Raw genomic sequence first — 12,646 nt, 5'->3', positions numbered from 1 at the left:
ATTCCTATGTGATTCTAAGATTATCCTTGTTAATTTTCAAATATATTTGAAACTTTCACACCTACAGAGCGTATTTATGAATCTTTCTTTTAACTTTCTCATGTGTAAATGATGTCTTTGATCCAATAAAATATTTGTGCTCGATCAATATTAAGGAATCAGTCGATATGACCATGGTCATCTGACTGTGAGAGTTCTGCCTTTCTGCCGTCCACTTTATTGAAATTAAACACTAAAAGCTAAAGTTCTGAAATGTTGTATATAGATGCTCATGAAGCCCAAATAGCTGAAGTTAGTTTTAAATAATATTAAACTTTTTGCAACCCAGTCCATTAAAACTAGAAGAAATAAATTATACAAATAATAATCTAATAATAAAATATATATTTAAACATTTAATAATGATATATGCGCTATCAAAACTTAGATTTTTCCACAAATGTATTATATTTTACTTCGCATTCGCCCCTGCCCTACTCCATGGAGTCTATAAGCTAACAAGTGCTTCTTGTCATATCATCATGTACTGTAACTATCATTCCTAACTTCTGCTTTTCTTCTGCTGCAACTAAATGTGTCCAATGAAGTTGCTGTCGAGTTTTCCTTATGCTGCCCTTTTTGTATGGCACCGTCTGTAGCTGTTGCTCTGGTTCTGGTAGTGGCTGGCATTAGATTAATAATGCCTCGACCTTAGCTGGCAAACAATTTAAATTTCTTTTGCCGTGGCAAAAACAATTAGACGCTCGATCACACTAATTGCTGATGCATTAATCTATTGATTCCACTCCCACACACACACACATACACACATGACATAACCATACACACTCACACACACGCGCGCGCTCACATGAGCACGTCCTTTTGGTTTTGGGGGCGGAGACTTGACCATTTTAAATTGAATTTTAAATTAATAAACGTTGCGGTTGCATCAAGAATTACAAATTTATACGCGTCGTGCTTGGCATCGTCTTTGTTGCAATTGTTGTTGTTGTTGTCGCCGTTGTTGTCGTTGTTGTTGTGTTTGTTGTTGTTGTTGTTGTTGTTGGCAGCGTTGTTCGCGTTGGTTCCTGCCGTGCGCCTGGCATTCTGGCCAAATCTATGCACATTTTTTTAGCTGCTTGGCCTTCTGCTTGTGACTCTCTTTTCTTCTACTTTTTTCTAGTCTATTTTTATTTAGTGTTTACCCTGTAATCTGTTTAGGTGTGTGGTGTATATGGCTTTTAGGTAAGGTATTTGCCAGAGTATGTGCTTTTGAAAAAGTTGTCATCGTGTATTTATTGTATTTTGTATTTTATGTATCGGAATTAAGAATTATTAAGAAACCTGAGGCTAATTTGCGAGTGATTACTGTACTTAAATTTCTATACTCTAACGACCGCTAGATGGCGCCTTTTGAATTCTATTTTGTTTACCTAGAATTTATTTCATATGAGATCTCTTAAACAGTTGCAGCTTTAAGTTCTGTACAGGATATCTGAGAGTCGGTGTTGCCCCACACGCTACATAGTTTAGTTAATTCTTTTGTTGCATATAAATCTTGGTTTAGCCGACCGACTATGCTCTGTTTGTCCCGTGCCCCCGTGCCATGTCCCCTGCACTTGCCACAGCCTTGCGTGGCAGTTTGCATTTCTCTTCTTTTCATTTATTCACTTTTGTATCGCTTTCTTCTGTACTTTTTGTTGTCTTGTTTTGTTTGGCATGTTTTGCTTTTGTGGTTTTAATTCTATTTTCACTATAAATTGTTTCGGTGCGCTAACATTTTACAAGACGGCGACCGTGGAGCGTGGAGAATGGAGCGCGCCGTGCGGCTGCTGGCCGTGTAACCGTCTGCATGTCCGGTGCGTCCGTTGTGGCATGCAACTAATTACATTTGCATATCTATGGCCAAGTGGAAATGCGACGCAATGATACAGACCCACAGCACATCCTTAGTTTTGGAGGGAGGCTTGAGCGGTACAAACTGCAGTTGCCCAAACAAAAACAGCCAAACATCAAACTCGGCCGCTTTATCTAGAGTAGACCGTGCCGCTTTGTGGCCACAATCAGCATAATTATAAACTTTTCTTAGCATTTGCTTACGCATTCGCTTTATGTCTATATAAAAAGCACAAACAACAACAATTGGAAGAACCCAGCCAAACAACTTTGTCTCGCGCTCGCCAAAGCAAGCAATTAAATGTGCACTTGGCGGATGGCTTTCGGGTGTGGGTGTTCTGCTTCTTCTTCTTCTGCGTATATGCAGCTGTCATCAGACTGGACACGCCCACATGCACGACTGCCTTGTCGCTGGACTGCGTTGAGCATTTTGTTAATTAGTCTATAATTAATAAAAAAAAAAAAAACAAAAAAAATTGTATTCCAGCAAGAGAAAACTCAGAACTCGCTTTGATTGCTTAGCATTTGTTGTGCCAAGAGCTTAATGTTGTTGTCATATCTACACCCCGCCGCCACCCACCACCCACCACCCTGCCCGCTCCCTATTTGTTGTTGGCATTTTCAATTAATTGTGTGCCACTTGCCAAGTTGTTCATGCGCCAAGTGCGCATCAGCAGCAGCGGCAATAAAAAAAGCGCATTTAATCGCAAATCAGCGCCTGAAGTGGGCAACTGCCTCGCCCACTGCCCACACTTTAAAGTGCATAGAATGATTTCATTTTTTCATGCTCAGAATTATTTCCAAGTGGTGGACTTAAATGCGTGGGTCTACATATATATATAAGAGGGGTAAAAGTTTGTGAGATAATATTTTTAAGCCTGTGCTTTCATTCAAAGGTGCTTCAGAACTCACAACTCGAATATTTTGTAAACTAGGCTGCTTTAATTTTGTATGCGGGCTAATGAGAGTTTATATGATTGATATAAATAATAAACTGCGATTTATAGACTGATTTTAATTGGTTTAAAGGCAATTCAGTAATTTATAAAGCTCTAGAGAAAATTAGTCATAAATTGGATATAAACTATCAAAGTATAAAACTTTAAGAAAAACAAGCTTATGTTGATTTTAAAATGGATGTTGAGGAGTTTTTAAGATTTATTATAGTAAATAGTAGAATAGAATGTATAGGTGCAGTCGTGCCTTGAAACTCGGGAACTATTCAAGCCATGCTCCCCAAAATTATATATATATATATATATATCAAGCCTAATATAACTATTTTAAAATCAGTTTAAAGACAATTTAGGACACTATGAAGTTCAATAAATAATATTATTGATATTACGTCAGTAATATCCTATTTATAGGTACAACAAGCAAAAAAGGGCACATTAGCTTGGTGTATATTAATAGATTTATTTGATTTATTCACTTGGAACGTGCCTACGAAAGTTTTCAACGTAATATTAATATCCATTCACTGCATACATTAGCAAATACATTAATGACATTTCATAGATTTACATGGCGTGGGACGCACATCAGAAGGCCTTCAAATCTGATCGGCAGCTGACGCATTTGGTGTGAATTCCCCATGGACACAGTTGCGGTTGTCTGCCACAAACTAGTAAATTAATCAAATGAACTACCTCGGAATGTAATTAACATATACCTCTAACAAACGCGACTGACTAGGGACAACCGGATATATGTGGAGATATGTGGAGATTAATGGCAGGGGGGCTAGAGCTGAATGGCATACAAAAGCTAATTCTGACATACGCAATAAAACGGGGCACAAAAGTTAATAAACCTAAAAGCATGCGACCAATAATGTTTATAAATTTAATTATGTAAATGCGCGACTATAAAAAAATAACGCAAACAAACGAGCAGTGGGAGGCGGCGAGAAGAGGCAGCAGCTGAACATTGAAAAAAAGGCAAAAATTTAATAGATGTCAAGCACAAATTGAAATGCGAATACGAATGCCAAAACAACCAAACAACAAATCTAGTGAAAAAATCGCTCTTTGGATATATATTAAAAACGCGAATGAGCGCAGAAGTTGAATGGGGTAGAGATAGGGGGCTACGACCCCTATTGAACCCATCGCAGAGACACAGCGAGCGAGAGCGAGAGAGAGAAACCTGAAAACTTGATGTGCATATGAAATTAATTAAATTTTTTCGGATTGTCAGGTCGCGTTATGCATTTAATGTCCCTGCTTTATGGCTGTTACCTTCAGAGCAAAAGAGAGCGAGACGGAGAATATATATATATATATACATATATATATATATATATGTGTGTGTGTATATATATAAATGTAGCTGTGCATTTCTGCATTTCCGTTTGGTTATTAGTTTTTCAGCGGCATTTCCGGTATTTTTTATATGCGCTCGTCCACGTGTGTATAGTTTAATGGCCTTGCCTGTGTGTGTGTGTGTGTGGAAATCAAGGCTGGACTTTTTTATTGCTGTTGTCATGTTACTGTCTTCATTTAACTTGCAGCGGTTAATTAAAACAACAATAAAGCCAAAATATGATATGAGCTACATATATGCAAATGTTTAATGGCTACTCTTGACTCTTTAATGCCACAAAAGAGATTTATATGTGTGCGTGGGGTTAAAATATTCAGTTAATTAAATTTATAATATATGGTGTAATAGATCAGACTCTGTTTATTTGCTAAAGTTGCTAGCCAATATAATTATTTCAAACTTTTTCAAAAGTCAGATAACAGACAAATATCGGTTGGCAAGAAATATCCGGTTTTTTCTGCAGAGTCAAACAATTCCTATAGACTGAAATATACATTAAAAGTGCTGATAAATACGTCACTCATTAAAATGAAATCCCTTTTGCTTTTGTACTACTTAATAATATTTAATAATCATGAAACACATTTCATAGCGTACTTTACGGCGTGTGGCCGAGCGAGGTAGAGTTGCCAACATGTGTCGAAATTTAACAGGTAGATGGCATTACGCTTTTACTGCCCGTTGGCTGTAAATTTTATGAGCATATTTCCAATAAATAATACATACACACACATACTCACAGATACTACCACACACTCTCATATGTTATACGGTTTCCAAAAATCAGCAAAAGGGTGGCCACTCAATTATATGGCCTAAAATGGTGGTTTGGCTCCGGGTGCGTTGGCCACGTTTATTACGTAAATGCAATTATGCAACTTTATGCAAGTCTATTTGAATGTTTAACATGTCATTTACATATGAAAGATTTAATGGCAGCGTGCATTGAATTGAAATTGCAAAAACACATGATGGCCATACAGAGCGGGTACTGTCCGCCCGTTTGGTGGGGGAGTGGCGGGGAGGAGTCATACAACAAGCGTAACAAAGAGCCAATTAAAAGGCTAACAGTGTGCGCCCATGGCCCAAAGTTTTTTAATTATAACTTTAAATTCAAAAACATTTAAGCCCAATGCGAATGCAAAACGCATAAAAACTCCTGTTTTGTTGCCCATAAAAGTATGCTATAAAGTCGGATGAATGTGTGTTCGAGCTTGTGTTTGTGTACACACACACACGCGTGACCATTCCGGTAGCTGTCAATGTATTGGCTCTGTAGCAGTAACTGCTAGTTGTACCCTGCAAAAATTAAGGTTTCTGAAAAAGAATACAATTAATACAAATACAATTAATCAATAATAAACTTAGAAGGGGTAATATATACCATAGCTCTATGATATAATGGAATTCTAGCATTACGCACCTGACAGACGGACGCATTAAAAAATATAAAATAATGGAAAAATATAATAAATATATACACTTAATAAATACACATATTTTTTTAAGTCATTTTAATATTGTACTTTAGTAGCACAATTTGTTGTGTAAACTATGAAAGATTTTGAAACTATATTTCTAAGATAGACTAGATTTCGAGAAGCATAAAAAATATATCTTACGTGACAAAAAATAGAAGTCTGCACATAGAAAATTAAAACATTCAACATTCCAATAACTTTTTAAAATGCAATGAACTTTTATTGTTTAATTTAAAACAATGCAAATTTTAATTTATTTGAATATTTTATTGATTTATTTAATTTGCTCAAAAGCTTAAGATGAACTCTGCAATATTGTAGTAAAGTCTAAGCCAATCCATTGATTCCCTTTAATAATTATTTGTGAATATGCATTTAAAGGATATTTTCTAGTCCTTAACACCTTTGCTCTTTCAACTCAATATAACTCTTGTTGTATTTGCTCTTAATGGCCGGCGTTGTTAATTGCGTGCCATAAATCTGTGTGCAGCAGTCGTCCTCGTCCTCGCCGTCGTCGCCGTCGTCAACCTCAACCTCAAACTGGAAACTGGCATTGCCAGTTTTTCCCATTTTCGTTCACACAACGCATATAGTCATTCGTATAGTCGTATATTTGTAGTTGCATAAATATATATATTTTATAACTCCCCGACCACCTTCTGCAAAAAGACAGCAACAAAGGAGTAAAGCAAACACGAGCAAATAACAAACAGACGAATGGCCAGACAAAGTAACATGTTACATGTAATTAATTTCAAATTATTTATACATGAACGCGCGTTGCCCGTAAAACTGAGCTAACAAATAAAAACAACAACACCGGCAGCAACAGCCAGGAAAAACTTTGGCTCAGCCTGCGGTGATGTTCGCACTATGCGTTGTGCTCAATTAAAGCCTGACCAAAGGGGCAGTCAATAAAAACTGTGAAATAGCCAAAGTCATAGTCATTCTCTGAGTTTGGCTTTCAGATGCTCTTGTAGATAATAAAACAAGGAGATGGATTGAAAGAAGTTGTCCAAATAAAACGTTAACATAGAATCATCCTTTACTCTACCTATATCCTTGACAACCTGCCCAAACACCTCTTTTATTCATTTTCATTTTACTATATTTTGAGAAGGCAGTGAAGAGATCAATTTTTCTAACCGAACCAACAAATAAACATCCTTTAAATATTTTAAATGTGCACTCTGTCATATTGTTATTTTTCCTCTCCTGCCTTAATACATCTTCGATCCCATAACTCTTATACTTTATCGTTCTCTACTAGCAGAATGTAGAATATTTACGAATACAATGCAAAAGAATAAAGAAAGGAAAATGAAAGATCATACAAAGATCAATTTTTCACTCGCTCTCTTTTCGTTTCCACTCCATTTGCCTCTCATCTTTCATTTTTAAAATCATTTTTTGTTTTGCATTCGTAAAGATTTTACAGGCAATCCTGATTAATGCCATATTTGGAAGACCCAGCTGGTACTCTTTGCATAATTGGTAAAATTTTTTTTGGATTATTATCAGATGACAAAGTATTCACTTAAATTTTCTGAATTCATATATTCGTTGGGTGTGACCAAATGTTTTTTTTTTTAATATATCCGACGTAATTATAAACAATATGCAGACGCATACACAAGAATATTATTTATATTTATTACCTGCCTTTATCTTTATTATCACCTCAACCGAGCTGGCATTTAAGCTTTGATTGTGACGCACGCCTTGCCGCAGCTAATATGCCCCTTCCCTTCTGAATCAGCATTCCCTCGTGTAGGGCATAAAATGGTAGCGTACAAGGTCGTAAAGTCGCAGAGCAGCGCCTTTTGGGGTTTTGGCTTGAGGTTCTGGTTTGGGTTTCGGTTTTCTCTGCGCCGCTTGCCCAGGCTTTGGTCTTCTTGGCTGTGACGAAAGACCGCAAAGTATTTATTTGTTAACTGGTTTAATGACAGCAGTGCCAAAGCAGTTACCACGCCTCTTTAGGGGTAGGGGGTGAGGCAGTGCCCCATAAAATGCGTGCGTACGCGCTTTGTGCCACAAATGCAATTGCTGTTTGTGTATATGTGTGTGCGTGTGTAAATCATAGCATTTTGGCTTTAAGCGTTAAACTGCGCAGCATTAACTGCCTTTTCCGCCCAGCAGGACATGCCAGCTCTCAGGTAGGAGCAGCAGCCGTCGGAGTAGGGCGGGGCCCACAGCACAGCAGCTGCGTTCCAATAAGCACATAATTGAATTCTGATCATAAATTTGCATTATGGCCGCGGTGCGCGGCGGTTTCTAGAGGCTTCACTGTGCTTTGCTTTGGGTTTGGCTGGGTTTTTGGCAGACCCAGCGATATAATTTTTGCTTTTTTTTTTTTTTGCTGCTATGCACGCAGCACGTGGCTTATAGCATAATTTTACCCAAAACGCACATTTCAGTTTTGGGCCCAGCGCCAGGAAAGATACTCGTAAAAACGTGCTGCATGTAAATAGTAAAAAAAAAAAAAAACAATAAGCGGGCAGCTGGATGGATGCCAGTGTAAGGTGTAGAGTAGGCTGGGTAGTGTATTGGGGAGGGGCATAAAATTCCACGATTTATGTCCGAAGCACCTAAATAACAATGGACATCGGTTCGATGGTCATTTGTGCACTCAGCGATGGGCTTGATAGGGTTATGAGTCAAGCCGAAATTAACGCAAACTTTTTAACTAGAAGCCAGCCGCCGGAAATATGTTTTGTTGCAGATTGTAGAACTGTTTAGTTTAGGAAAAGGTAATGGTATCAAACTACCAAAATAGCTGAAAAGCACTCGCTTCTATTGCTTTGGGCTAAGACAATATTACGTTCATACTCTAGTCTGGTATTTGAACCCTCATCCCAGTTGCCTAAATGACTAGGTCATCCAACAGGGAATACATCTAATTAAGGCTATTTTCTAGTTATAAAAGGGCTATTCTTACCAGTTCGTTTGAGGCACATACATATATTCACCATAATAAAATTTGAATCAGTTACTTAAAAAAATTTTTATTGCTATCACCTTTCATTAACTTTCTATTTTAACACTTTACTCAGTAAGAAATCATTGACAGATACACGGTTTTACAATAACTGGCTAAATTTCTGGAAAATTGACAGCCTTTATTTGTGTAGAATTAAACAACTAGTTGACATTCGCCAGCTTGACTCAATATTGATCTTAACAGAAACAAGTTGACAGGTTCACTCACAGAAAATACCTTGGCATTTCCAGTTAACATTTCTTATTGCGAAAAACGAGATCTCAGTACGAATAGTCTAGATAGTTCTTTCTTGAAAAAATTGATTTAACAACAAAGAACACAAGTTTACAATTTCAATCAGCCAAACAAGTTGACAGGCTTAGTTATGACCAAATTTTATCTTACGCAACTTTCCACAGAAATGCATACTTTTTTTTTTTACCAAATTAGCAGCCATTTCTAGTTGCAAACAAAATAAAAAGCAAACAAGTTGGCAGCTCTACTTAAGTTATTAATTAGACAAAGAAGTTAACAAGCCTAGTAAAGAGTTGTTCTTACTGTAAACAAATTGGCAGCTACGCATTAAGAGTTTTGAATACAGAAGTTGGCACTTCCACTCAGCACAAGTTGGCATAACTACTTTAAGGATACCTTCAAATATTAAACTAGTTGGCAGCCTGCACTTAAAAGTTACTTGTTCAACGAAGCCAAGTTGACAGCTCCTCAGCCACATTAGTGTAATTAAGTAATCAGCATTTGGTTACGAATCCTTGGTCCCTTTGAGATAACTCGTGAAGTCCCTTGTCTGAAGGACTTTTCCTGCTCCTTAACTAGCAATGCTTGCTTTTTGTGAATGTGTATTCGAAATGTGATGTGTCCATCGAATCCATTGAGTGTTGTTATTCAAATATGCAGATGCCTACAGTTACCACGCACTCTCTCTCTATCTCAGCAGCTGCTTATTCCCAAAACACACACACATACACACACTCGAGCCATGCTGTTATTTATATTTTCATTTTCAAGCACCTGCAGCTATGTAAGACACATGCTTAAAACATTTTATTGCCAGACATATTTATATACTAGATTTATCTAATTGTTTATTAATATCTTGACTTGCGGCTAACAGAAACAAAAACAAGCAGCGCTTACGTACATATTTCCTGTGCGAGTCAGTCAATATTTCTATCTATCTATCTGTCTATATATAGATATATAAATAATGTGCGCCCATTTAAGGGGCGTGTTCATACATTTCGCATTGATTGTTTTCAATATCGTACAACAAATGTGCCTGTCAAAAATTAATCACTTGCACTTAGTAGTAAACACACTCACACACACGCACACACGCACACACGCACACACACACACATAGACAATGCCTGTTACACGCATTTATAATTGAATTTGGCTTTTGTAGTTGTTGTTGCTGCTGTTGTCGTTGTTGTTGTCGTTGTTGTCGTTGTTGTTGTCGTTGTTGTTGCTGTTGTTTTGACGCTCTCTGTCCAACTTGGCAGCTCGGCAATCGATAGGCGGGCGATGCGCGCTGTGCCATGCCTGACAGTTGGCAACTGGCAGCACGCAATTTATTTTCATTTCTCTAATAGACTTATTTAGACACACACCCACACGCACACACACTAGCTCACACAGACACACACAAACACACGCACCTATACAACGCTGGCTGCCAATACGCTTGTGTTTCGTGATAAATTATTTGTAATTTATTAATTTATTTATTAATTTCGCCGTCTGTTTTGTTTTGCCTGTCTGCATCGCTGCTTCTCTCTGTATATTTGTGTGTGTGTGTAATTCTTTATGCTCTTATTAGGGCATATTTGAACTCTGTTAACAATATTACACGGCAAGCAGCTTACTTCGAAGCCCAATAACTTCATAAAATACTCGTTAGCTCATTTCGGAAATTTCATATAATTGACTGCCCAGAAAATTTCCAATATGTGAGCTTTAATATTGTAATTATAAAATTATTTTGAAATTTTAAAAAACCCGAATAAAACCTACTAATAAAAGAGTTCTTTATTCATAAAATAATTTAAAATAAATCAATAAATATATTAAATAAATAAATGGATTCAAATCAAATATAGAGAAAATTCATAAGATCCTATACTGTTTATTTGGATTATGGAAACATTTACAACATTTACAAACCTTTACAACAGTTATAGATATTATTCTGTTTTATTCACTTTTTGGTAGAAGTCAATCGGATCATTCAACAAAGATCCGTATTTGATTTCTAGACTAGAGTAAAGAAATATATCTTAACCGATGTTAAAAAACATTGAAAATCTGGAAAAGTAGTCCAATCACTTCCTAGGGTATATTAAATTTGTTTCGAATTTTCTTATCTATTTTCCTTTTCCATTTGGCTTTAACTTTTTGCCTTACTTTGGTAGCTCATTAATAAGGTCAGCAACAAGGCGAAGGTGTTTATGCCTCACACTGTCTTAACTTGTTTTTCTTATGATTTTTTTTTTTATTTTTTATTGCATGCTACCCGGCGTTTAATGGCCCCCTCGCATGCGAGTTGCTAGTTGTCAGGCTTGTGTTGACAATATAAATGGTTTTCCAATGATTTATTGTTGCATTAGAACGCATTAGGCGACGACTGGCAGCAGCAGCAGCCAGTGGACAGTGGACAGTGGACAGTGGACAGTGGACAGTGGACAGTGGACAGTGGACAGTGGACAGTGGACAGTCTACAGTTGACAGTGGACAGTAGACTGGGCATTGGGTGATTCTGACTTACCCATTCTAGCCCCGCATCCCGTCCAGATATTTGTTTCAGTGTGCAGTCAGTGGAAATGCATAAAAATGAATCATAAGTTTAAAAATTTATAAAATGCGCCAGGGCATAACTGCCAGACAAGGAACTAGTGCCCAGAATGGGGCCTGAAGTAGGCGTGGCAATACGCCATTTGCAACAGTTCTTGCAACATTTTACTGCGCAGACAGACGAGGCAGCATTATCAAATGTCTACGACAAGAAAAAAAATTAAATTAAATTGTAGTGAGTAGTCCGGACGGCAGGCAGGAAGGCAGAAAGTCTTGGCGAGTGGGGTTATTTCTCCGAGTCGAAAAGAAGCAGCAAAAATAGTAATAGAAGATGAGAGCTGCTGCATTGCTATATGTTAAAATCGTCTTCGACAGGCACATGGGCTGCCTGGACAGCGAAATTGAAACCCCGGCATCTAAGACGATGCCCATCTTCCGGGCTGCCGCTCGAACAACCTTCGTAATGCAAACTTAATAAGATGTACGCCACCCTCCCGCTCAGTCCCCCATACCCCTCCCTCCGCCCTCGCTGTGCATGTCGTCTGTCAGTGGATACACATGCAACTATCACGACTGCACTGTCAGTTAGACAAACAGGGCAGTAGAAGAAGAAGCAGCTATTGCCATACCACATCCACTTTCGTCAGTTTTGCCATCAGTTTATCTGTCTCCGTGCCAGAGAAAGATAGACAGATAGAGAGACAGGCAGGGAGAGGGAGAGAGAGGGAGAGGGAGAGCGAGACAGACGAGATAGCGAGCGGACAGCCCGAAGAGTCAGCGAATTTGTTGCTCCTGCCAAGTTGTTGCCATATAACTGTAATCAGTAAACATTTTATGGTCGCAACTGTACTGCATTTTGTATTAGACATCATGATGTGACTGGATGGATACTGGTTCACATATTGCCCAAACAATGCCAACGTGCTTTCTGACAAATATTGCCCGAAGCATGGCAAACTTCTTCTCAAGCAGACAGTTTCAGTCAGATTCTTAAACTCTATTGATCAGAAGAAAAACAAACTTTTGTTGATACTTCTAGAGTAACAAAAAAAAAACTTAAATTTCTTAAGAAACAAATCATTTTTCTTTAAATGGTTCCCTCTAAGAAGATTAAATTGGAATTCGGAGAAAACTTGGTAGCTCGGAACATTTGTTATCAAAAATCCAC

The 12,646-nt window shown here is 37.7% G+C and overlaps 1 protein-coding gene and 1 long non-coding RNA gene across 7 annotated transcripts in view; one reads left to right on the top strand and one right to left on the bottom strand.

The window, feature by feature from the left end:
• LOC135439476 (uncharacterized) overlaps nt 1-8,765 on the bottom strand; it is a 53,988-nt gene extending 45,223 nt beyond the window's left edge. The window contains exons 1-2 of the long non-coding RNA XR_010438062.1: nt 8,626-8,765; nt 7,350-7,586 (exon numbers count right to left, since the gene is read on the bottom strand). This is a non-coding gene — a long non-coding RNA (uncharacterized LOC135439476). The remainder of the gene's footprint in view (nt 1-7,349; nt 7,587-8,625) is intronic.
• The window catches only part of Lar (tyrosine-protein phosphatase Lar), a 163,149-nt gene that overhangs the window by 97,481 nt on the left and 53,022 nt on the right, over nt 1-12,646 (top strand). The window lies entirely within an intron of this gene.

The sequence above is a fragment of the Drosophila montana genome, unplaced genomic scaffold, assembly GCF_035044405.1.
Source record: "Drosophila montana isolate Dmon_TW-CO22-7 unplaced genomic scaffold, ASM3504440v1 contig_402_1, whole genome shotgun sequence".
NCBI classification, from domain to species: domain Eukaryota; kingdom Metazoa; phylum Arthropoda; class Insecta; order Diptera; family Drosophilidae; genus Drosophila; species Drosophila montana.
The sequence above is the reverse complement of the archived record's forward strand: the minus strand, read 5'-3'. Positions and strand labels throughout refer to the sequence as shown.